This window comes from Mus musculus, chromosome 6, assembly GCF_000001635.26.
Source record: "Mus musculus strain C57BL/6J chromosome 6, GRCm38.p6 C57BL/6J".
Classification (NCBI taxonomy): Eukaryota; Metazoa; Chordata; class Mammalia; order Rodentia; family Muridae; genus Mus; species Mus musculus.
The window spans coordinates 138,106,057-138,133,037 of NC_000072.6; positions in this window are offsets into that span (position 1 = coordinate 138,106,057).

The following is a 26,981-nucleotide window of genomic DNA, read 5'->3' on the forward strand; positions in this document are numbered from 1 at the left end:
CACTGGTGTTCCTCCATGGTTCCTGCCTTCATATCCCTCAGTGATGGGCTATTACCTGGAAGTGTGAGAGGAAATAAATCCTTTGCTAATCTAAGTTGCCTTTGGAGAAACTGTTCCATCACAGCAACATACAGGAAATGGAGATTGATGCCAGAAGTGGGGTTTTCTGTGGTGAACATGACCCTATTGCTTAAAGAATTTGTCTATATATTGTATACATTTTGGGAAAAGAAATACCTTTATATGGAAGCAACAAAAAGAACAGTCATGAAAGATTGATTTAAGGAGCAAACAGATCCCTTCTCATTTGCATGAAGTGTGGGGAGGCTAAAGGGTCGACCATCTGGCCCATATTGACTGGTATGGCTCAGCTACATTCTGAAACCTCCCTAAGGGAAAGAGAAGGGTGCTCTGGAGGTAAATACTGAGTGTGAGTTCATTATGTAAATACAGTTGCAAGCCAGATGTTTATAACTGGTGTAAATCTTACTGGCCTGAAGCAATTGTACTATATTTTTGAGCTAGTTTTTATATCTTCAGGGGCTTTGCTATCAAGTTCTAAAATTACTCCCTTTCACCCTAACACTGTAGGGGGAAAGGACATAAACTGTTAGGATGCTCACATGGTGAGGAGATTTTGGTAAAGTGTGTTCACTGAAAACTGGAAAAGAAAAGCAGGGGTTAATCACTCCAGATAATGACTGTCCTCAAAGCCTGGGTAATGATTTTTTTTAAAAAAAAAAGAGGAAAGATTTTGCTTTTTTAGTATTCTTATTGAAGTTCAGAAAGTGAAGAAAGAATACTGGGGAGCCCATTTTCAAAAAGTAAGCAACCTTTCAGCTGCTGGGATCCCATAGAAACCAAAGGGACAGATGTGATGTGAACTTGCTTTTCAGAGGCTAATTTTCACAAGGTGGTATTAAGGTTGAGATGTGGATAATCCCACAGGTTCTCCGGGATCTGTTATTCACTGGCATCTCACTTTTCTGCTTGGGGATTTGGGATCACAATTGCCAACCTGGGAAAACCACACCACTTACATGTGCTTAAGCTGTCGCTAATTAGTTCTTCTGACCCTTCCGTATACCAATAAATGGCCCATTTGCAGAACATTAAAACGAAGTTCTTTCCATTAAAAATGATTTTCTTGCTAGTGAGCATGATCTAGGCTTAATGCACAGCGTTAGTTAGCATGAGGTTGTCCTAATGTAGAGCGGCTGCTTTCCAGTGTGAAGTGATTGGGACCCTAATTAGGCTTCCTGGTTCAGTCAATTAACTGAGAGGAGGACAAGCCGTTCTACAGCGATCTAAACATTGCTTGTATTTTTAGTTTGTTTTTGGTCTATTTCTTTTTGGTTGAAAGAGCTGGAGACTAATGTGAACATGCATAAAGAGCCTTGGAAAATGATGAGCCTAGAGACAGTTTTATATCACCTCATCAGGTCAGTTTAAAAGTTGTATTTGTATATGCAAATCAGCAAATGCAGTAGCCACTTCTTTTGGATTCTAACACACCCCTCATCCTACCCAAAGCACCGTGGGTTCCTTGGTGCACAGAGTAGGTGTCTCATGACTTGTCTAAGGAAAGGCCATATTTCTAAGGATGATTGTTGTTACAGCACCAGGCCTGCTTTGCTCAAGAGAGCCAATCACAGAACATTGGGATAATTAAAAGACAAAAAGCTTAGTCTTGTGGGGACAGAGAACCAGGCTCCACTCCTGCTTCCTGAGGATGGAGGTCTAAGGTTGTTTGTGGGGTAAAGAAAAAGGGTAGTATGAGGCATAGAGAAATGAAGTTACAAGTGAGAGAAAGCAAGACTGGTGTCGGTCTGGGGAATGGTCTCTTGTGGCCCTTCTTAGCAACCATGCTCTGAAAGCCCAGGGTTAGCATATTCTCTGGATGGCACCTTGATTTTCAATATGTGAGTATCTGTCATTGGACACTTGCACAGGTTGGTGGTCTCAAGTCAGTTTGAACCCCATTTGAGTTCTGTAAGCAGTTTAGACAGCCATGATGAATGTGACACAAGACACCTGGAAGTCATTTCCAGCAGACTAATGGGTCGGCTAGGTGACCTCTAATATTCCGGATGAAAGCAAGTACCCAAATGCCAGTATGTCCAGACACTTCTAGATTTCCTTTGGTCCCATGTGAATTTTTATTCCCATGGATTTAAATTCAGCATTCGACATTTCTGAAATATTATTAGTTTTTCTCTCACCCAGTAGAGATAGAATGTGGGGCCTGAGGCGTGGTAGGCAAGTCTACTGTTTACATCACCAGCTCTTGTTTATCTCTTATTTTTATTTTGAGAATGGTTTTCACTAACTTGTCTAAGCTGCCCTTGAACTTATTCTAAAGCCCTGGGGAATCCAGCTATGTGATTGTCCTGCTTCAGCCACCCAAGAAGCTGAGTAGTGTAAGCCTCTACCACCTAGTCTGATGGAACATAGAGAAGATGTGTTAAGTGTGGCTATATTTTTAAATGTTTAATTTATTAGTTTTTATAATATTTCTTTGTGTGTGTGCCTGTGGTGAAAGGTGTGTAAAGAAGAGCAGGATTCTCTGTAGATATGTTAAATCTTCCTGGAATTGGTGTACAAGCCATTGTGAGCTTCCCAACATGAATGCTGGGAACTGAACTTTGTTCCTCTTTGGGAAAAGTATATATTCAGAACCACTGAGGCACTGTTGAGCCCCCAAACCACTGACAATAGATAATTTAAAACTGTGTTAGATCACAACCACCCCAGAAAAATCCAGGGTACGTGTCACTAATGAGGTGCTATCAGGAGGCTGACTAGGAGGTCAGGGAAGATAAAATGTTTTTGAGTTTATGTATAGGGGTTTTATTCATTGAAGTAATATTTATAAAATATCTAAGGGCAAAAGCAACCACATTCTTTGCCAAAATACCAAAAGAATGGTCTCTAGTCCACGTCCTAATATTCTTCCCCTCAGAAACTTCTTGAGCTGGGCAGTCATAAGCTGCATTGTTCTCAGCATCCTGTGTCCCATGCTTCTACAATTATGGCACATTATGTCACTTTGAGTACTATGAAACTTTACGTACTCAGCTGCTTTCCTTATCCAAAGTCCCAAAGTGCACATTCCTCCAAACAAAACACCTGTCAGGCCTATCAAAGCAATACCCCACTCCTGACACCAACTTCTGTCTTAGTGTTTCTATTACTGTGACAAGACACCATGACTACAGTCACTCTTATAAAGAAAAAACAATTCATTGTCATTGGGCTGGCTTCCAGGTTCAGAGGTTTAGTCTATTATTGTCATGATCGGAAGCATGGTAGTAGACAGGCAGACATGATGCTGGAGAAGGAGGAGTAAGTTCTACATTCTACATCTGGATTAGCAGGCAGGGGAGAGAGAGAGAGAGAGAGAGAGAGAGAGAGAGAGAGAGAGAGAGAGAGAGAGAGAGAGAGAGAGAGGGAGAGAGAGAGAGAGAGAGAGAGAGAGAGAGAGAGAGAGAGAGAGAGAGAGAGAGAGAGAGAGAGAGAGATTAGGCTGGCTTGAGCATTTGAAACCTCAAAGCCCACCCTACATGATGCACTTCCTCTGACAGAACTGGACCTACTCCAACAAGGCCACAGGTCCTGATCCTCTCAAATAGTGCCACTTCATAGGCACTCAAAGGAGTAATTGACATTCAAACTCCAAGCTCTGTAAACTTAATACAGACTTGAAGGGTTATTGCTTTCTTGTTCGGCTTGCCCATTCACACTCTGTACAGACAGATGACACAATAGGGCCATTGCACATTTGAAGTTCCCCATGCGGGAGGTGACCAGAAAACACCTGTTTCTGCAGGGTCCACAAGGACCCAGGTGGGCCAGTGGCCTTGTTTGTGGCTGCCATTCAGAACTGGATTTCCACACCAGCAGATTGTCAGGCAAGTAGGACTTACACTAACAGATGGGGGTGATCCTGAGATGTCTGAGGAGCTGTAGTGAAATAAGCATGTTCTGAAGGAAGGGGATTCCTTGTCTTCATTTGAGTTTTTGGTATACTATGGCAACTTTAACAGGCAATTGTAGATATCAGCTTGACCAGATACTTTACAATGACGAGCTGAGCCTCCCCATCCACCAATGAGGGCAGATTTTTGCACAGGGAACTTGGGTAAGTGAAAAAAGAGATATAAATTTCTATATAATCATAGGATCAGTTAAAACAGTTGGATCCCTGTAACATTTTGAACATGAAATACCACCCACAGGTGTGTACACATAAGCATATGTTACTGTTGTCCCCAGCCAGTGGCAATGGTAATGGAACTTTAGGATCTCTGGGGTGAGACAGGCCACTGGAGTCATGTCCACAGACCCTTGCATGCCATGTTCTTCCTGCTGATCTAAGGTGTGAACCTCTATCACTACATGCTTCTCTTGCTCTGGTGTCCTGCTCAAGGTTATAGGGCCAGGTTAGCTGGTCTGAACACTGTGAAACTGTGAGCTAAAAATGTATCTTTCCTCTCAGACCATCCTCTTAGTTAGGTCTTACCTAACTAAGTAACTTAGTCCAGGTCATACCTAACTGATAATCTCTTTATATGTTCCAGAAGATGAAACAGACAGGATCTTGGGAGTGTGGATAAGTAGCTCTCCTCTGAGGAATATGTAAGGATATCCTAATCATACAAAAGAGCCTTTGATTGCTGGTGGGCATGCACATAACTGCACAGCACTGAGTACATTTGACTGGATAAAGTATACGTTTCATCCCACATCAGCCTGTTTCCCTTGCTTCCACATACTGTGTTTATTTTTCATTTCAACTAAACCAAGAAAGTGCTTCCTACATGCTACTCTGTTGTCCTAGCATCCCACCCATATCCTCACACCTCCATGTGTTTCTACTTTCCCAGGGGGACGGTTCTCGGCATCAGTGAAGCAGAAATTTCTGATTTCTTTGTAGACTCAGTTGAGTCAATGTGATGTCTTTCTAGAAATTGTCTTGTGAGAGGATGTTTTTCTCAGACAGACACTTGAGAAGATGTTTTGCTGAGGCAGACATGTGAGAGGGCATATGATGCTTTGCTGGGGTAACCACTTGAGAAGCCACATGATGTTTGGATAGAATATAAATTTAACCCCACAGACAGTGAGAGGAGGCATTGCACTGGTTTGCCTTGTAATGCTTCCCTGGTCTTCCCTGACAATGCTCTTGCGTTGGTTCACCTTGGAACACTTTGCTGATCTTCACCAGTCTTTGTTCGTCATGACTTTGTAGAGAAAACTTCTCCTGATATTCCTGCTGCTTCTTGCTGCTTCCCCAGACTTGTGCTGACTTGGTGGAGCCTCGAGGTTTCTTCTGAATTGAGCCACTGCTACTCATTTATGTTTGGACTTTGCAGATTGGACTGTCACTCCTGATTTATGTTTGATAGTTTGGACTGGCCTGCCGGTATCCTGACAATGAAGATTGGTGTCCCCAGAGAACTACTTCTAAACAGGATCACAGCCCCCTTCTCCTATTAGCGATCTTTCTTCTCTACATTTGGTCATCGGGCTAGCAGAGAGGAACCCTTATTAAAGTAGGTGTTGAAAAATCAAAGGCTAAACATCAGAATAACTTTTGCCCCACTGCTATAGGAAGCCACAGGAGCTCAGCACTGATGGCCAGTCTGAGTATGCAGTTAAAGCCTCCATCTTCTCCACTGGCAACTGAGGGCATGGGGGTGGTGGTGGTAGGAGACCAGGATGGACAGGTGGGGCTTCACTGTACTAGTGCGAGAGAATGGACAACCTCACTAGATCCGCTCCTTTTCTTGTCTTTTCCCAAGAAGAAGAATGTCCACTCTGTCTTGTGGTAAGAGTCATTGCCTGAGCACCCTTGGAAGACTGTAGCCAGATAGGTAACAGATGATCTTAGATACTTCATTTTCTCCGTCTCTCCCTCAGTTTTATTCCCACCCACTCTCCTCAACAAGGTGTTAGTGCTTGCACTTTACATTGAACTCTGATTTTTCAGGACACCTTGGCTAAGATACTGTGATTGAGTCTCACTGAAGGTTTGGCTCCAGGAGCCCTCAAATAGACAGTAAAAGTGGTTCGTAGATATTGTCTGGGAGCTTTCCAGATTAGATTTTAAAGAGGATAAGAATTCGTGCACCAAGTGAGGTTAAGACAGGCAAACCTGAGAACACCCACACTTGCTGGTATGATGGCTATTGGAGATTTGTTGTCTAACCCATGCAGAACAGGTTAGTGTGTGGACACAGAGTACTTCCTAATTCAGGTAGCTCTGGGCTTCCAGATGCTGACATTCTGGAAGGATGTAGAAGTGTGTGCCCTTGGAACTAAGGTGGTGGTGTCAGTAAATGAAAATCTTGGGTCAGCTTGCTGCTGTGTAAATTTTTTATACACAGATTTTTTTTATAGCCACGTTTCCGGCAGATACATAGGTGTGTTTCAGCAGGGAGTGGAATACCTTCTGGAAAATAAATCATCTTGTAGCATTTATTTGAATGTCCCTTGCCCTAAAACATTTTAACAACCCTGTCACTTACTTCTTCCAAATCATCTATCATTTATCCTTTCCTGGCTGAGGCCACATTTATCCACAGGCCTGACTATGGTATGGCATCAGAGGCAACAGCTGAGCAGCTCTGGGTCCTGCAGAGGCTCTGCTGCCTTGTTCAAGTTCAGCGTTTAGAATAGGCATTTTTCTGTTGCTGAAATAGAAACTGGATGTCACATGAATCCCATGGATCACTAACAGGTGAGGGAGAAGAGAAGGCAGGATCTGAGTGAAAAAAAGGGGTGGATGAGAGGGAGGGAGAGAGAGAGAGAGAGAGAGAGAGAGAGAGAGAGAGAGAGAGAGAGAGAGAGAGAGAGAGAGAGAGAGAATGTCTCAAACATTATGGGCTATGGTAGCTCAGCTTCTGTGTTCACCAATAAATGGGACCCATGCCCAGCATGTGCACTCTGCCTCACCGACCATCTCTGGAAATCCAGCTCACTAAGATCCTATTTTGTTACAGACAGGAGCAGGAGCACGGCAGATTCTTCTAGATTTGCTGTGTGTATGAAGTGAGGAAATAAATGGAAGTTTTTTTGTTTTTTTTTTTTTATTTGTGGCGGCACAATTTTTACTCACCTTGCTGTTATTATACTTGTCTGTTGTTTCTTCCAAAAGCTTCATGGCATCAGGTGCCATCTTTTTACCCTGTGTCTTTATATTGCAAGTGGTAAAAGACTGGCACAGAGGAGTCACTCAGTAAGTATTTGTTTATTGAGAGAGTGAATGAATAGAAATGATTAAATAAGAATTCGTATTATAGCCAATGACATCTGTATGCCTATATATTCATGATGAATGGTCAGAGAATGAGGTGACCAAGATTACTACATGGGAACTGCATGCACGTTGCTGTGTGTGCCTCCAGGATATTGAATATAAAGTAAATCTAAACTTCTTTTTCTTATTTTTTGTTGGTTTACTTTATTTAATTTATAATTTTATATTTAATATATAACTATACTTACACATAAATAAATCAAATTATCTATGTAGCTAAGGAGGATCTCCGACTTCTGATTCTCTTTCTCCCATCTCTTAAGTGCTGGAATTATAAACATGTGTCACCAGATACTATTAATGCATAGCTGGAGTTTGAATCCAGGATGTTGTGATGCTATCTAAGTGAGCTACATTCCCTGGCCTAAATATAAGGAGACTGACAGCTGAATAAGTGGTATATAATAACCATAAAAAGGATTTTGCTAAGGATTAATTCCACATATTAATTCATTTGGTCCTTAGTATAACACTACAAAGAAGTTTGTAGTGAACACTACAAACTATTAATATCACATATTTATAAATATATTCAATTCATATAATATAGTTTATAAATTTATTTTAAAATGTATTATATTATGTGTGTGTCCACCTGCATGTGTCAGTGTGTATGTATGCATACATGAGTGTGTGTGTATGTGTGTGTGTGTGAGAGAGAGAGAGAGACAGACAGACAGAGAGACAGACAGAGAGACAGACAGACAGACAGAGATCTCATTGGCATGGACCATATGTTTTGCATGTCTGTACCCTCCTCCCATATGACCATTGTGTGCCAAGTGGCATGATACTGAAGTACCCAAGACTCATAATAGGGCAGGTGAAGAAAGAAAGGTCCTAGGCTTAGCAGTAAAATCAACTCTTTAGCTGAGAGAATGTACTAGAGATGAAAAAGGGAAAAAATCATGGAAATTAAATACAAATAGGGAGTGTGCTGGTAAATCAAAGAAGGAGAATATATTTAATCCATATAAATAAAAAGTAGGCTAAGAATGAGTGTGTTTTCAGAGTGGGAGTAGCATTCAAAAGCAAGAGGGTCATCTGACAAGGGAGGACAAATATACAATTAAACTGGCAAACATAACCCGTCAAGGAAGAGGAATGAATCACCAAGCTTCTCGCTGCATGAAGGTAGCCTCTCTGGAGGCCACACGATTTCCATTTCTCTGATTCCATATTTACCCAGCAGCCTTCGAATTTAAATTCAATTTTTCAGTGTTCCCTGACCTGGATAAGGAAGCAGTGAAAACCAACAACAACAACGAAAACCCCCAAATGCAAATAACCTGCCTGCTTGAAGGCAGTCATTTTCATAGAAAACCATTAAGTTTGCTCTGTCTCACTGGCTTAAGAAATGCGGCGGGGGTGGGGGGGGTGGGGGGTGGGGGGTGGAGGAGGGGGGAGGGGGGGCAGTGCGATACAGGGGCCCCTTCCTGCCTCAGAGGGTAACACAAAAATGAGCAAAACAAAGTGGCTGTCCTCAGCTGTGTCTAAAGTCCTAAGGTAGACGGTGTTGTCTTAGCAAACGGGAATCTCATGTGCAAGAGATTGGTCCTCGGCATACCATGAGGAAGGCATAGACCATGAGGAAGGCATAATCTTGCTGAGAGAACTGCATCCCTTGATCTTTCTTCCCACCTCTCTATCCTGTGAGCTAGCTCTGACCTTGGTGACTCAGCAGAGGACATTTCTCCCATCACGGACTAAGAATGCCTGCCCCTCGTGATACGACTCACTTAGTGCTGGTTCCGTAAACCTATAGAATATTTTAGTAAAAAAAATTACAGTATAAAAATTATATATATAAATTTCTCTATTGTTATATAATTATGTATATAAAATTTGTCTATATAATTATGTTTATTATTGTTTATAATTACATATATATTTTATAGTATCATTATATTTTATATATCAATATCAGTGTGTATATGTGCTGTATGTCTAGAGATGTCCACGGAAGCCAGAGGAGGGCATCAGGTCTTCTATAACTGGAGTTACAGGTGAACCGTCCTCCATAAGGAGTAGGAAACAAACTCTGGTCCTCTTCGAGAGCAGCAAATACTATTCACCACTGACTTATCTCTCCAGATCCATAAGTCTTTTATGTTGTAGTCTTGGGAAAACTTAGACACTAAGTTTTTATGGTCTTGGAAATAACTTCAACATGGTTTTAGTTTCATCCATCAAAAAAAAATGCAGAAAAAGGAAACACGTTAAGTCTATATTAAGGTCATGCCATTCTCTTCATCAGGGCTGATGTAGTTTTTGGCCCTTTCTCTCTCTCTCTCTTCCACTCTCTCTCTCTCTCCCTCTTCTCCCTCCCTCCCCCACCTCTCTCTTTCTCTGTCTCTGTCTCTCTGTCTCTGTCTCTTCTGTCTCTGTCTCTGTCTCTGTCTGTCTCTCTCTCTTTCTCTCTCTCTCTCTCTCTCTCTCTCTCTCTCACACACACACACACACACACACACACACACTTCCTTCTTCTGCATGCCATCACACACCTTTCCAAGTTTTTATTTCTCCTATCACAGACTAGAGTCATTTGCACCGTCTGAAGTGAGGATGTGCGGAAGGAATACAAAGTTAATGTGATTACAAAATAAACTCAAATAAACTTGTTTCCACCTGAATTAATTGCCTTGCTAATTAGCCTTTTAAAAAAGATTTATTTATTTATATTTGCCTGTATACCTGTATACCAGAAGAGGGCATCAGATCACATTACAGATGATTGTGAGCACCTTGTGGTTGCTGGGAATTGAACTCAGGACCTCTGGAAGATCAGCCAGTATTCTTAACCGCTGAGCCATTTCTCCAGCCCTTGCTTATTATCTCTTAATAGCAGAGGGTCTTTGGAATTAACCAATAAGATTCGGTGTATGGGTATCTCCTTGGATTAGTCTGAAGATGATTAAAACGTCACATAGGTATGGGGCACATGCCTATAATTCTAATACTCAGAGGGCTGAAGTAGGAGGGCCATGAGTTCAAGGCCAGCCTGGGCTATGCAGTGAGTTCCAGGCTGAACAGGGTTATATAGTGACATATGTTTAAGGGAAATGACGTTTAAAAAATCATATAGATCTTACATATCAACTATGGAAAAGATAAATCAACCCTAAAACCAAGGGCATAGAGTTGATGCAGGATGCCTCTAAGTATTAGAGAGGAAATGAAGGCTTGCAGGTTGTCACCCTTCTGTGTGACCTTCTAACTCTGATCCCTGAGCTTGCTAGGCAAGACTTTGAATTTTCCTCCAGTCAAGACTGAAATCAGCCTGAAATAAACATGAAACCCTTTCTTCCCACCCCTCCCCTCCCCCATGCCATTGCTCGTTCATAGTTAATGTCTACATTGGAAAGAACTCACTGTACTGGTTTTCAATTCCTACTCCCCAAAGCCTCTTTCAGAGTCATAAAACCATGAATAAGAGGAATTAGCAAATAGAAAGCCTATGATTTTAGAGTATCTGGGGTAAATGGGAATATAATTAGGCTGGTGCTGATTCACAGTTACGAAAGGGATTATAGCAGCCTATACTCACTGTCTACCAAGGTAACCTGGAGAAAGCTAACTGACTTGGAGGGGAGCTACCATGTTACCCCATAGCTCCAGGCCAGCCCCTTGCTCTCCTAGCCAGTGCTAACCTTCCAGGCCAGTTGTCAAAGAAAACTCACAGATTCTCACCCCTGCTGCCTTCCAAATGCTCTCATTATCCTGACACAGTTGTGTTCTCCTGGTAGGGCAATGTTCATTTAGAAATGGGCTTCCAATTGTGTTGACACACCTTGTTAGCTGAGCTGGACCTCTTAAGGCACGGACTTTCACACAGGTGTTGAGCACGACAAAGAAGTAAAAAGAAACTAACAATTGGAGAAATGCTTCAGCGTTGCTCAAAGGAATTCACACTTGGAGCTGGTTGTTCTAGGCTGTTCTAAGGCTTGTCACTGTTGTTACTATTTTTTATTTCACTTGATTTTCTTTCATTTCAGGTTAAGAAGTCATCTATTTGTGGGCAGCAAGGATGCCACTGGAGATGGCTCTGGCCTCCGAATAAGAGGGAGGAGTCTTCTGCTGTTTCTCTCTCTAAGGCTCCTGCCACCATGCCTTCCCTGCATCCTCAGGTGTACATGCAACTAAATCCACGTAAATATTTTATTTTATCAGCCTCTGCTGTGGCTGTATTTGGCAGCTTATTTTACTTACGGGTTTATCCAGTGAGCCATTTCTCAGTTGTCTAAGGGAGTACATGTGCAGAGAGCTGGAGCAGGTGTTTAAGCCTTTGGCAGGGTTTGCCACTTGGAAGAGGATCAACCCAGCTTGGGCCATGTCCTATGGTAGTAAATCTCCACCCCCTTGTAGCTTTCTCCTGCTCATTGATGGTTTACATAACAGGAGGAATTTCCAAAAGGTTCTATTGAGTCAGATGACTCCGATGGCATCAGAATTATTTAATGAGTCAATTCCCATTAGAAGACCAGACTGGAGACAATTGCTTCTCTTCTTCCTCTGATTACCCTCTCTATTTTCTTCTCCAAGGTCTTTCATACCAACAAGAGTTGCTTCACAAACTTGCTGTGTGCAATTAATAAGCGTTTGCTTGCCTTTTTCTAGACACATTGCTTAGTGTTGCAGGATTAGCTGTTGCTAACATCAGAAATGGGAGAGAAGCTGCTGAGAGGATACAGGCAACAGCCCAGATTGCCAAAGCTCGGTAGAAAAGAACCCCACAGATCAGTGGCGAATGGCAGAGCAGACAGCACGGGGAGGGGTTGCCTCTCCAGGGGACACTGCACACATAACTCCTTTTAGGCGCTCTTTCTCATATATTGTTGTTTTGCAAAGTATATCTTAAAGCCCTACTTGGGTAAAATCATAGTTTTTAGTCTGAAGATTTTCCACAGTCAATACAGTGGCCCCTTCCTCTGTTACATGGAATTATTCTTAGTTTAGCTTTCAGCCTGTCCTTTCCCTTTGTAAACCACCGATGCTTCATTCCAGTCGTTACTGTCATTAATGATGCTTTGAGATCAGCCAGAGAACGATTCTCCTTTCGAATTGCACCATTACACCCGAAATAGGCAGCACAGCAAGTAGCCTACCACCTGAAATGTATGGTCTATTCTGCTCAAAACTGTTCCCTTGTAATCCCAGCATTGCGACAGTCTATAGTTGTTCTTTTAAAATATGGGGAAGGTACATTCTTTGCTAGTTTGTTTCAGATTCCTTGTTGTTGGGGAAAGAGGAGCCTCAGGCATTCTATCTATTGACTTTCTATCAGCCCTAGCTAAATAAAAATAATTTCCCTCTTCCCAACATACAAATAATGACTGAAACGCAGTGCCTAACACGTTATGGATATTCAACATTTCAGTCTTCAATAGCAAAGTAGAGTTTATTGTTGTTGTTATTATTATTATTATTATTATTATTATTATTGTTGGGGGTGAAACCCAAATGCTGCATTGCATTATGCCAGGCAATTGTTGTGTCATGGAGATACATCCCAGACCTCAGTTCTTTTGTTTGTTTGTTTGTTTGTCTTAAAATATTTTCCTGGTGAACTTTGTTTATCACCACAATAAATGCACCCTCATCACCTTCTTACCCTCCCCCACCTCTGACTTCCCCCCTTCCTCTCTGTGAGTGTTTTCCCCACATATCATCATTTCATTTGTGATCCACTAATTTTATCCTGGACTCTCTTTGTGACCACTGGTTTGGAACTTTCTATTGGAGTCCACTGGGCTCACCAGTTGGTATGCAACTGAAGACAATGGCCATTCTTCCCGCAGAATCCATCCATAGCTAATAGTTGCTCATCAGGGATGGGATAAACTCCTCCCCATGCATGATTGACTGTTGATAAGTCCATTCTTACACAGACAAGATCCAGGCAATCATAGATGCTGTGAGATTACACTTTGAATAGTGCTCTGAAGATAGCATTTCTCAATGCTTCCCCCTTCTTCCAGCATTTCCATTCCTTCTATACCTCATCTCCTGAGCCTTAAGAGGAATGGACTAAATGTCCTGCTTAGGAACAAGAGAGCTAGCTCATCAATTAAGACTGATTCATGCTTTTGCAGGGGACCTGAGATCAGTTTCCAGCAATAATGTCAGGCATCTCCCAACTGCCTATAACTCCACTCCAGGTGAGTCCAATGCCTCTAGCCTCCAAGAGCGCCTTCACCTGTGTACAAATAGCCCAGACTTGTGTGTACATAAGAAAAAATAAGTAAATAAATAAAAGATGTCCTGTTGAGGGCTGAGCAGTTAACCAGGTATTCTCAGTACCTTGAGCAGCTGTAAGTCTCTACCATCACTGTTAGTCAACTCTAAGAGAACTCGGGTAATTAAGCCCAAGACAAGTATTTCTTCTGTGGATATAAACTTAAATATTTTGAAAGGTGGCTTGTAGCCATGCCAGTTTAGCTAAACAACAGTAATATATTTCTCTTTAGGGCCTATGACCTCTCCAGACACGGGTGTTGAAAGCCATGCAGCCCGTTTTTTAAATTGGGTTATTTGGGTTGTTGGTGTCTAACTTCTTGAGTTCTTGGTAAATTTTGGTTGTCAGCTCCCTGTCAGATGTAGTGTTGGTGAAGATTCTTTTCCAATCTGTGGGCTGCTGATTTGTCCTATTGGCAATGTCCTTTGCCTTACAAAAGCAAAAGCTTTGTAGTTTCATAAGGTTCCATTTATTAATTGGTGAACTTAGAGCTTAAACCATTGGTTTTCTGTTCAGGAACTTGTCTCCTGTACCAGTGCATTCAAGGGTATTTCCCACTTTCTCTTCTGTGAGGTTTAGTGTATCCAGTTTTATGTTGAAGTTCTTAATCCACTTGGAGAGGCTCCATGTAGCAGCTGACTCAAACAGATACTCCTACAGTCAAACAATGGATGGAGCTCGGGGATTATAGTGGAAGAATAGGAGGAAGAATTGTGGATCTGAAGAGGAAGAAACTCCACAGGAAGACCAACAGAGTCAACTAACCTGGACCCTTGGGGCTTTCAGACACTGAGTCACCAACCAATATATATGTATATATATAGGCTTGACCTAAGTGCAGCTTGACCTTCATGTGGGTCCTGAACAACTAGAGCAAGGGCTAACCTAAAAGCTGTTGCCTGTACATGGGATATGTTCTACAAGCTGGGCTGCCTTGTCTGGCCTCAGTGGGAGAGGAAGTGGCTAGCCTCTCAGAGACTTGAGTTATCAGGGTGGGGAGATACCCAGTGTGGACCCCACCTGCCCAGAGGAGAAGGGGTGGAATGATTGTTGGAGGGGTGACTGGGAGGAGGGCAGTGAGTGGGTTGTAAAGTGAATACAAAAAAATAAATAAATTAAATTTTCAAAATTTAATTTTTATAAAAAAAAGTCATGCATTCTCTGCTATGGAGCAAGCCTCACATTCATTTGTAGAGCAGTTGGTTATTTCCATAACAGTTTTGCCACTCTTGCATGGGTGGTCACATCTTAGCAGGGTGGCATTGAGTTCACAGGGGTTACAGCTTTGAGGAACTGCTGTTATCTTTTCTCCCCAGCAGCCTGCACAGCACCCACCAGCACCATAAGAACCCCCAGCAGGGAGGAAGCTTCCAATTCAGTTCCTGAATGACTTCTCCCTATCTTACTACAAGCATGTGGAGTATTTTCAGCAATGGGGGCTCATCATCTGGTTCTGATGGGTGACTAAGAGAAGCCCGGGCCTTCGGATGACCAACTCCTAAGAAGGTATCCCATCTTTTCGATTTTCTTTTAAATATATTCAACTTACAGATGGGGCATAGAGAAGAACAGACCAGGATGCCCTCAGAACTTCTAGGATAGGATTAAAAATCCATCACTTATCCAGCTTTAGCAGTGGAAGAGACAAGCATTTGAATATAGAAAAGGAATCTGAGATCAGAAGATTATTCAAAGGGAGAAAAGATAGTATCTAATCTGAGGTTAAAAATAATCTCACATCCAGAGAACAACAGAGAGAGATAGTCTATGTTTAAGAATTGATATCAAAAACCTAGATGCATATATGTGATACAAGTCTTGGTTACTATAAAAAATGTAGACTGGGGTATGTGGGCAATAGACTTTTATTTCTTTTTTTTTAATTAGGTATTTTCTTCATTTACATTTACAATGCTATCCCAAAAGTTCCCTGATAACCTCCCCCCGACTACCCACTCCCACTTCTTGGCCCTGGCATTCCCCTGTACTGAGACATATAAAGTTTGCAAGACTGATGGGCCTCTCTTTCCAATGATGGCTGACTAGGCCATCTTCTGATACATATGCAGCTAGAAACATGAGCTCTGGGCTGGGAGGTACTGGTTAGTTCATATTGTTGCTCCACCTATAGGGTTGCAGACCTCTTTAGCTCCTTGGGTACTTTCTATAGCTCCTCCATTGGGGGCCCTGTGATCCATCCAATAAGTGACTGTGAGCATCCACTTCTGTATTTGCTAGGCCCTGGCATAGCCTCACAAGAGACAGCTATATCTGGGTCCTTTCAGCAAAATCTTGCAAGTGTAAGCAATGGTGTCAGCGTTTGGAAGCTGATTATGGGATGGATCCCCGGGTATGGCAGTCTCTAGATGGTCCATTCTTTTGTTTCAGCTCCAAACTTTGTCTCTGTAACTCTTTCCATGGGTGTTTTGTTCCCAATTCTAAGAAGGGGCAAAGTGTCCACACTTTGGTCTTCATTCTTCTTGAGTTTCATGTGTTTTGCAAATTGTATCTTGTATCTTGGCTATTCTAAGTTTCTGGGCTAATATCCAGTTATCAGTGAGTACATATCATGTGAGTTCTTTTGTGATTGGGTTACCTCACTCAGGATGATGCCCTCCAGGTCCATCCATTTGGCTAGGAATTTCATAAATTCATTCTTTTTAATAGCTGAGTAGTACTTCATTGCATAAATGTACCACATTTTCTGTATCTATTCCTCTGTTGAGGGACATCTGGGTTCTTTCCAGCTTCTGGCTATTATAAATATGGCTGCTATGAACATAGTGGAGCATGTGTACTTATTACCAGTTGGAACATCTTCTGGATACATGCCCAGAAGTATTGCTGGATCCTCCGGTAGTACTATGTCCAATTTTCTGAGGAACCACCAGACTGATTTCCAGAGTGGTTGTATAAGCTTGCAATCCCACCAACAATGGAGGAGTGTTCCTCTTTCTCCACATCCTGGCCAGCATCTGCTGTCACCTGAGTTTTTGATCTTAGCCATTCTGACTGCTGTGAGGTAAAATCTCAGGTGATTTGCATTTCCCTGATGATTAAGAATGCTGAATATTTTTTTTCAGGTGCTTCTCAGCTATTCGGTATTCCTCAGGTGAGAATTCTTTGATCAGTTCTGAGCCCCATTTTTTAATGGGGTTATTTGATTTTCTGAAGTCCACCTTCTTGAGTTCTTTATATATACTGGATATTAGTCCCCTATCTGATTTAGGATAGGTAAAGATCCTTTCCCAATCTGTTGTTGGCCTTTTTTGTCTTATTGACAGTGTCTTTTGCCTTACAGAAGCTTTGCAATTTTATGAGGTCGCATTTGTCAATTCTCGATCTTACAGCACAAGCCATTGCTGTTCTATTCAGGAATTTTCCCCCTCTCTTCCCATATCTTCGAGGCTTTTCCCCACTTTCTCCTCTATAAGTTTCACTGTCTCTGGTTTTATGTGGAGTTCCTTGATCCACTTAGATTTGACCTTAGTACAAGGAGATAGGAATGGATCAATTGCATTCTTCTACATGATAACCACCAGTTGTGCCAGCACCATTTGTTGAAAATGCTGCCTTTTTATTCACTGGATCATTTTAGCTCCGTTGTCAAAGATCAAGTGACCATAGGTGTGTGGGTTCATTTCTGGGTCTTCAATTCTATTCCATTGGTCTACTTGTCTGTCGCTATATCAGTACAATGCAGTTTTTATCACAATTGCTCTGTGGTACAGCTTTAGTTCAGGCATGGTGATTCCCCCAGAGGTTCTTTATCATTGAGAAGAGTTTTTGCTATCCTAGTTTTTATTTGTTATCCAAGATGAATTTGCAGATTGCCCTTTAATTCATTGAAGAATTGAGTTGGAATTTTGATGGGGATTGCATTGAATCTGTAGATTGCTTTTGGCAAGATAGCCACTTTTACTATATTGATCCTGCCAATCCATGAGCTTGGTAGACCTTTCCATCTTCTGAGATCTTCTTTAATTTCTTTCTTCAGAGACTTGAAGTTCTTATCATACAGATCTTTCACTTTCTTAGTTAGAGTAACGCCAAGGTATTTTATATTATTTGTGACTATTGTGAAGGGTCTTGTTTCCCTAATTTATTTCTCAGCCTGTTTATCCTTTGTGTAGAGAAGGGCCATTGACTTGTTTGAGTTAATTTTATATCCACCTACTTTACTGAAGCTGTTTAATCAGGCTTAGGAGTTCTCTGGTGGAATTTTTAGGGTCACTTATATATACTATCAGATCATCTGCAAAAAGTGATATTTTTACTTCTTCCTTTCCAATTTATATCCCCTTGATCACCTTTTTGTTGTCTAATTGCTCTGGTTAGGACTTCAAATACTATGTTGAAAAGGTATGGAGAAAGTGGGCAGCCTTGTCTAGTCCCTGATTTTAGTAGGATTGCTTCTAGCTTCTCACCATTTACTTTGATGTTGGCTACTGGTTTGCTGTAGATTGATTTTATCATGTTTAAGTATGGGCCTTGAATTTCTCATCGTTCCAAGACTTTTATCATGAATGGGTGTTGGATTTTGTCAAATGCTTTCTCTGCATCTGAGGAGATGATCATGTGTTTTGTCTTTGAGTTTGTTTATATAGTGGATTACGTTAATGGATTTCTGTATATTAAACAATCCCTGCATCCCTGGAATGAAACCTACTTGGTCAGGATGGATGATTGTTTTGATGTGTTCTTGGATTCAGTTAGAGAGAATTTTATTGAGTATTTTTGCATCAAAATATGAGTATTCATAAGGGAAATTGGTCTGAAGTTCTCTATCTTTGTTGGGTCTTTCTGTGGTTTAGGTATCAGAGTAATTGCGGCTTCATAGAATGAATTGGGTAGAGTACCTTCTGTTTCTATTTTGTGGAATAGTTTGTGAAGAACTGGAATTAGATCTTGTTTGAAGGTCTGATAGAACTCTCCAATAAACCCATCTGGTCCTGGGCTTTTTTTTGTTTGGGAGACTCTTAATGACTGCTTCTATTCCTTTAGGGGATGTAGGACTGTTTAGATCATTAACCCTGATCCTGATTTAACTTTGGTACCTGGTATCTGTCTAGAAATTTGTCCATTTCACCCAGGTTTTCCAGTTTTGTTGAATATAGCCTTTTGTAGAAGGATCTGATGGTGTTTCAGATTTCTTTAGGATCTGTTGTTATGTCTCCCTTTTCATTTCTAATGTTAGGATGCTGTCCCTGTGCCCTCTAGTGAGTCTGGCTAAGGGTTTATCTATCTTGTTGATTTTCTCAAAGAACCAGCTCCTCATTTGGTTGACTCTTTGAATAGTTCTTCTTATTTCCACTTGGTTGATTTCGCCCCTGAGTTTGATTATTTCCTGCAGTCTACTCCTCTTGGGTGAATTTGCTTCCTTTTGTTCTAGAGCTTTTAGGTGTGCTGTCAAGCTGCTAGTGTGTGCTCTCTCTTGTTTCTTTTTGGAGGCACTCAGAGCTATGAGTTTTCCTCTTAGAAATGATTTCATTGTGTCCCATAAGTTTGGGTATGTTGTGACTTCATTTTCATTAAACTCTAAAAAGTCTAATTTCCTTCTTTATTCCTTCCTTGAGCAAGGTATCATTGAGAAGAGTATTGTTCAGTTTCCAAGTGAATGTTGGCTTTCTATTATTTGCTGTCGTTGAAGATCAGCCTTAGTCCATGGTGATCTGATAGTATGCATGGGACAATTTCAATATTTTTGTATCTGTTGAGGCCTGTTTTGTAACCAATTATATGGTCTGTTTTGGAGAAGGTACCATGAGGTGCTGAGAAAAAGGTATATCCTTTTGTTTTAGGATAAAAATTTTCTGTAGATATCTGTTAAATCTGTTTGTTTCATAACTTCTGTAGTTTATTGTGTCCCTGTTTAGTTTCTGTTTCCACAATCTGTCCATTGATGAAAGTGGTGTGTTGAAGTCTCCCACTATTATTGTGTGAGGTGCAATGTGTGCTTTGAGCTTTACTAAAGTTTCTTTAATGAATGTGGCTGCCTTTGCATTTGGAACATAGATATTCAGAATTCAGAGTTTCTCTTGGAGGATTTTACCTTTGATGAGTATGAAGTGTCCCTCCTTGTCTTTTTTGGTAACTTTGGGTTGGGAGTCGATTTTATTCAATATTAGAATGGCTACTCCAGTTTGTTTCTTCAGATAATTTGCTTGGAAAATTGTTTTCCAGCCTTTCATTCTGAGGTAGTGTCTGTTTTTTTTTCCCCCCTGAGATGGTTTTCCTGTAAGCAGCAAAATGTTGGGTCCTGTTTGTGTAGCCAGTCTGTTAGTCTATGTCTTTTTATTGGGGAATTGAGTCCATTGATATTAAGAGATATTAAGGAAAAGTAATTGTTGCTTCCTAGTATTTTGTTGTTAGAGTTGGCATTCTGTTCTTGTGGCTGTCTTCTTTTAGGTTTGTTGAATGATTACTTTCTTGCTTTTTCTAGGGCATGGTTTCTGTCCTTGTATTGGTTTTTTCTGTTATTATCCTTTGAAGGGCTGGATTCATGGAAAGATAATGTGTGAATTTGGTTTTGACATGGAATACTTTTGTTTCTCCATCTATGGTATTGAAAGTTTGGCTGGGTATAGTAGCCTGGGCTGGCATTTGTGTTCTCTTAGTGTCTGTATAACATCTGTCCAGGATCTTCTGGCTTTCATAGTCTCTGGTGAAAAGTCTGGTGTAATTCTGATAGGCCTGCCTTATATGTTACTTGACCCTTTTCCCTTACTGCTTTTAATATTCTATCTTTATTTAGTGCATTTGTTGTTCTGATTATTATGTGTTGGGAGGAATTTTTTTTCTGGTCCAGTCTATTTGGAGTTCTGTAGGCTTCTTGTATGTTCATGGGCATCTCTTTCTTTAGGTTTGGGAAGCTTTCTTCTATAATTTTGTTGAAGATATTTGTTGGCCCTTTGAGTTGAAAATCTTCATTCTCATCTACTCCTATTATCTGTAGGTTTGGTCTTCTCATTGTGTCCTGGATTTCCTGGATGTTTTGAGTTAGGATCTTTTTGCATTTTTCATTTTCTTTGATTGTCGTGCCGATGTTCTCTATGGAATCTTATGCATCTGAGATTCTCTCTTCCATGTCTTGTATTCTGTTACTGATGTTCCCATCTAAGGTTCCAGATTTCTTTTCTAGGGTTTCTATCTCCAGTGTTGCCTTACTTTGGGTTTTCTTTATTGTGTCTACTTTCCTTTTTAGGTCTAGTATTGTTTTGTTTATTTCCATCACCTGTTTGGGTGTGTTTTCCTGTTTTTCTTTAAGGATTTCTACCTGTTTGGTTGTGTTTTCCTGTTTTTCTTTAAGGACTTGTAACTCTTTAGCAGTGTTCTCCTGGATTTCTTTAAGTGAGTTATTAAAGTCCTTCTTGATGTCCTCTACCATCATCATGAGATATGCTTTTAAATCAGGGTCTAGCTTTTCATGTGTGTTGGGGTGCCCAGGACTGGGCAAGGTGGGAGTGCTGCGTTCTGATGATGGTGAGTGGTCTTGGTTTCTGTTAGTAAGATTCTTACATTTGCCTTTCGCCATCTGGTAATCTCTGGAGTTATTTGTTATAGTTGTCTCTGGCTAGAGATTGTTCCTCCCGTGATTCTGTTAGCCTCTCTCAGCAGACCTAGGAGACAAGCTCTCTCCTCTGAGTTTCAGTGGTGAGAGCACTCTTCAGGCAAGCTTTCCTCTTACAGGGAAGGTGCATAGATATCTGGTGTTTGCACCTCCCTCCTGGCAGAAGATGAAGACCTGAAACAAGACCTGTCCTAGAAGCTGTGTTGCTTCGGCCCGTCACAGAAGCTGTTAGCTTCTGTAGTCCACACTCTCACCTGTGCAGACTAGTCTCAGAGGTATCCGGAAACCAAGATGGCTCCCCCAGGTGCTCCAGCAAAGCCCTCACAGGCAGGGTGGACACCTCTCCTCTGGCAGGGAAGGTGCCCGGATGTCTGGAACCTGAAAAGGAGTCTGTCTCAGAACCTGTCCTCTAGGGACTTTGGGGGTGTCCGCCGACTCTGTGCCCAGGTGACCCGGTGCTGGCGCCTACCAAAGGGACTTGTGACCCTGGTCAGGCCATGTTTTCTGCTTCCCTAATGCTGTTTCAGGTCCCACGTGTGATTGGATTGGAACAGAAGTTGTGTTCCACTCACCAGTGGTCCTAAGATCTCATAGAAAGTCCTCTAGGGGACCTTCAGGGAGTCTGCTGACTCTGCATCCAAGGTGACCCTAGACTTTTATTTCTAACAGTTTTGAAGGTCAGAAAGTCCAAGAATTTGGTTCATGTCTCGATACCTCACCTTGATACACACATAGACATTTTCTTGCTAGATCTTTATCCAGTGGAGTGAGAAATCATGTCTGATGTCTCTTCTTAAGAGGGCACAAATCCCATCTTGACCTAATTATTTCCATTCTAGTTACAATCACACTGAGGATTAGGCTTTAACATATAAATTATGGTGAGAAATGAACAGTGCATAGCACACTGTATGAGCCTAGGTAATAAAGAATAGTCAGAACTAGGATACAAGTCCTGGGGAAAATTGGTACATAAGTCAAGTGTCATGGTAACAAACTTCCTGACTTAATATGAAGATGAAACTTTGTAAATATGTCCACTGGTCCTGGCTGCTTTCATTGTATGGGGCAAGTATTAGCCTACAGTTGAGACTAAGGAGTCAGGTTTCTAACTTGTAATTCAGTCATCGTAAGAGAAGCCAAACAAACTTTAGAGATAATCGGGTGGGGGTATTAGGTGAGAGAGCCAGGTAGTAGTGATGCTTAGTGAGTGGGTGGGTCTAGGAGCAGCCTTGGAAAAATGACTCTAAGGATGTCTCAGTGCCTTCCCCACACTGATCCTCTCTGACTCTATCCCTTTCCTCTCCCATCAACTTCCATCTTCCCTGTTGTGTAACTGTGTGGAAGCATTGCCACATTGCCCCAGGAAAGAGTTATCTCCCTTAGTCAGTGGAAACAAAATGAATTGTAGAAAACTTAACTTTGTGGGGGAATGCTCATAAGTAATGCTAGTAGGATTGTTGGCAAACTTTCCATTGAGCCATTGCCAGAAGGAAGAGGAATCCAGATGCTGACACCTCTGGAAGACACTGAGAGCCACCAGAGCCAAATTTGAAGCTATTCTGTGTTTTGTAACCCATAGCAGTATCGATTGTTTCCTACTGCCTTCTGTGGGAGCCAGAGATAATTGTAACAAGACAAGGCTTGGGGCATGTAGAAGGGGTTCCCTGGTCGTTCCAAATGTGGGGGTGGGGCAGAGAACTACAACCTCTGAGTGTCAGGCTCTCTTCTGCAGCCTGCCTCTTACATGCTGCACTCTGGCCATGTTGATGTGTCATAATGCAAACCCTTTCCTCCAATCTAATATTAGTAAACACCAAAGAGAAGTCACAGCAGCTGCCTCCTGGTTGTTCTCATTTCTTAATGAGTAGAGTAATTTACAAGATGGGTTCCGTGTTCTCAGAGGCTTAAATAAGGCAGGTTTATTTATATCTTTAAATAGTTTCTCGGTACCCTGTGTTCTGAGAACTGTCACGCAGAGCTCAAAAGGGTGCGTTCACCTTGGGAAAATGCTTCTGCTTCCTGAGTTTAAATTAAGTCCTTGACATTATAAAGCATTACGGGTACGTTACCATCGTCAAGTGTGTACTGTTCATACGGAGGGCCTTTTCTTTTAGCATTGCCTTATTCAAAATTAAGTTAAACATTTTTTATTGTGCTTTAATATTTCTCGGATGTGGACAAATCAATATTTCCAGATTGTGCACACACCATACCTAAGGGCTGTGAATCCTATTTGCTTTGAAAGAAATAGCACTTAAGGACTGTCAGTCAAGTCAGTTGTAAAAAAAAAAACAGAATTAAAAAAAATTACTCTGCCTCCTCCTCACATCTAAATATAGCTAACTGGTTGGAATGTCTATGAAAGACAGCTAAGCTGCACTTAAAAATGTTGCAGTTACAATTGATCAATGTGAAGAAAGGGCTCCAGGTTTCTTAAATTCATCTATGTATGTAAACTAGGTCATCTTTATTAGATTGAAAGTTAAATAAGATTATGAGCAAAGAACATGAATTAGGAAATGGCCCATGTTCTTAAATTCGCTTATATATCAAAATTGAAATATTTTAGTTCTAAAAACCTCATACCCTGGTTGACACAGTATCATTTCTAATCTCAGTTTGGCCATTACTTAGCTGAACTCTCTCTCTGTCTCTCTGTCTCTCTGTCTCTCTGTCTCTGTCTCTGTGTATGTGTCTCTGTCTCTCTCTGTCTCTCTGTCTTTGTCTCTGTGTGTGCATGTGTGTCTGTGTAGTCCAGGATGACCTTAAACTCTTGTCCCTCCTGCCCTCACCTACAGGATGTTTCAACATGGCCAGCATCATTACCATCAGTTTAAAACAAACAAATACTACCCTGCCACACACATACACACACACAACTCCAAGTTCCTATTGGCTTAATCTCTTTCTTTTTTAAAGCCCGAGTCCTCTGTCATGCTACAGTTTAAAACCAAACTATTGGTAATTATTTGGAGTCTATGCATAGAGTTCAGTGGCAGAGTGCATGACTGGCATGTTCAGGTCGTGAGTTCTAGCCCTGCCACCACTAACCCAAAGAATTAATGACATTCCTTCATACTTCTTTGGTGCACTCCTGAGAAGTCAGAGTTAATATCAACACAGCTTGATACAGGAAAAAAAATCCTCCTATAACGGTGGAACTGACTTGCCTAATTAAAATCTGTTTACTGTTTCTGAAAGTAAATAAAAGCAAACTCATTCCTCATATAGCTCATCTACTAATAACCTAACAACTGTTTATCTAGCGACTACTTGCTTTGGGCTCAGCCTTGTGTGTATATATTTGATCTTCTCCATGTATGAGCTTTCATTTAACCACCACATAATTTATATTTACAAAGTGATATTTGGATTCTTCTGGTGTATTACTGCCAGGAGTGCCAATAAAGGAGCCATACTGTGCCCTGATACTCATGATTTTCTTTGTATCACCGTGTACAGACTTTGTGTCATCAGATGGAACAATGGACTGTACCATTAAATTAGCACAATGTTGCAGCATTGCCTGGCAGAAGCTCATGCTTAATCTAAGAGGTTATTCAACCCTATCCAATATGATTACTCTATAAATATTTGCCCAAGCTCAGCACCCGCCATTAGATCACTAATCACACACAGGTTTGCTATCGTGAAGACCCTGAGTGTCAGCAATTTGAGAAACAAAGCTAATTAGTTTTGATTTAGGGATGGGAAGAGTTAGGAAGTGGAGTGCAAATCCAGTCCCATAGCACAGTGGCTATTTAGAGCACACGTGAATGGGAAATTTTATTATTGTTTGTACAGGAGTTTGAGGAGGAATGGAGAGACTGTTGGGTGAGAGATGCAGGCATATGGTGTGACGGTCAGTGACTGTAATTAATAAAGACGGGAGCAGGGTGGATGGTAGGTAGAAATACTACTTTAATGGTGTCACTTGAAATAAACCCACATAAGAGCAAATAGCAGATCCTCTGTTTTATTTCCTTCTCATGTGTGTGTGTGTGTGTGTGTGTGTGTGTGTGTGTGTGTGTGTGTGCGCGCGCGCGCGTGTTTGTTTATTTGAAAGAGGTTCTCAAGTAGCTTGGGCTGGCCTTGAACTCATTTTGCAGCCAAGGTTGAGCTTGTACTCCTTTCTTCCCGGCCTTGCCTTCCACGTGATGGAATGCTATGCACATGCCACCATACCAAGCTCCTGTTTTCTCATCCTAACCAGATCATTGTCCCTAAATTCTGACCCGAAGGAATTCTGAAGACATCAGCATTGACCCAGGTTTGGGAGGAAGGTAACGAAGGAGTCCATTACCATTACCCGGGCACTATCACCAGTCTTCTGGGACACTCGAGTTTGTCTGTTTTAGTCAAACATCTGCATCTTTTACAAACTCTCTGTCTTTAACAGGGTTCCACATTGCTGTTCATCACCAAAGGAATCAGGACAGGAACTCAAGCAGGGCAGGAACTTGGAGGCAGGAGCTGATGCAGAGGCCATGGAGGGGTGTTACTTACTGGGTTACTTCCCCTGGCTTGCTCAATTTGCTTTCTTATAGAACCCAAGGCTACCAGCCCAGGGATGGTACCACCCACTAGGGGCCCTCCTTCCTTGATCACTAGTTGAGAAAAGACTTACAGCTGGATCTCATGGAGGCATTTCCTCAAGGGAGGCTCCTTTCTCTGTGATAACTCCAGCTTGGGTCAAGCAGACACACAAAACCAGCCAGTACACTGTCTTATATCACAATCCCACCCCACCCCCCACCTCCTGGGGAAAAAATACAACAAAACAATGCCCTCACTTCCTGATTGTTAATATTCACTGTCAAGATGATGAGGTCTACAATCAACCTGGGACAAGGCTCTGGACCTCCAGGGAAGCAGTACCTGGATTACGTAGATTAGGACAACGGTGAGTAGGGGATGCCTCCACTCCATGGGCATGGGAAGGAGAGAACTGCTCAAGCATCTGCGTTCATCTGGCTCCATCCTGAAGATGCAGTATGATGCTCTTGTCTAAGGCTCCTGATGCCAGGCTGCTTCCTTGCCATGATGCTTTGTATCTCCTGGCAGTGATGTACTTCACACTCAGCCAAACTCAGTGTTTTTCTTACATGGCTTTTGCAAAGGCATTTGATCACTGCAATAGGGAAAGCAGCTAATAGAATAACATACAACTTTTTAAATAGCACTGATTAGCCTTGTTGTAGCTTTTGAGAGGCAATGCCTGTCTATGTTATGCTGGCTAGTCTGAATCAGTAAGGGGTAAAAATGAATATTGATTGAACCCCAAATTGTGCCAAACATTGTATTATTGCCCCATTTAATTATGCTTTCATTTAATTTAATGCGACAACACCATTGATAAGGCCTTTTAGGTCCATCTCTAATGCAACATGCAATAAATAACCTGAAAGGCTTCAGTAGTTAAGTGGACATGTTGTCAAGTGCCCTTGTTGCTCCTGCAGAGGACTTAGGCTTCATTCCCAGCAGACACATGGTGGCTCACAGTTGTCTGCAACTCCCATCCCAGACAATCTGATGCCTTCTTGAGGCCTCTGTAGTCACTAAACACACATGGTACACATACATAGATGTAGCCAAAATGTTCACATACATAAAATAAGTCTAAAAAACTAAACTGACCTCAGTTAGGTCAGTTTGCCCAACTTCCTTAAGAGCTAGGCTTCTGCTGTCATGTTTGAAACCTTCAATCATCACTGTTTCCTTTCTCTGGATCACTCTTCTCCTCTGGGAAGTAAGAGGAGAGGACAGGAAAGACCTTCTGAGTATTTTGGTTATATAATGGTATGTATGCATGATGTATGTATGTATGTATGTATGTATGTATGTATGTATGT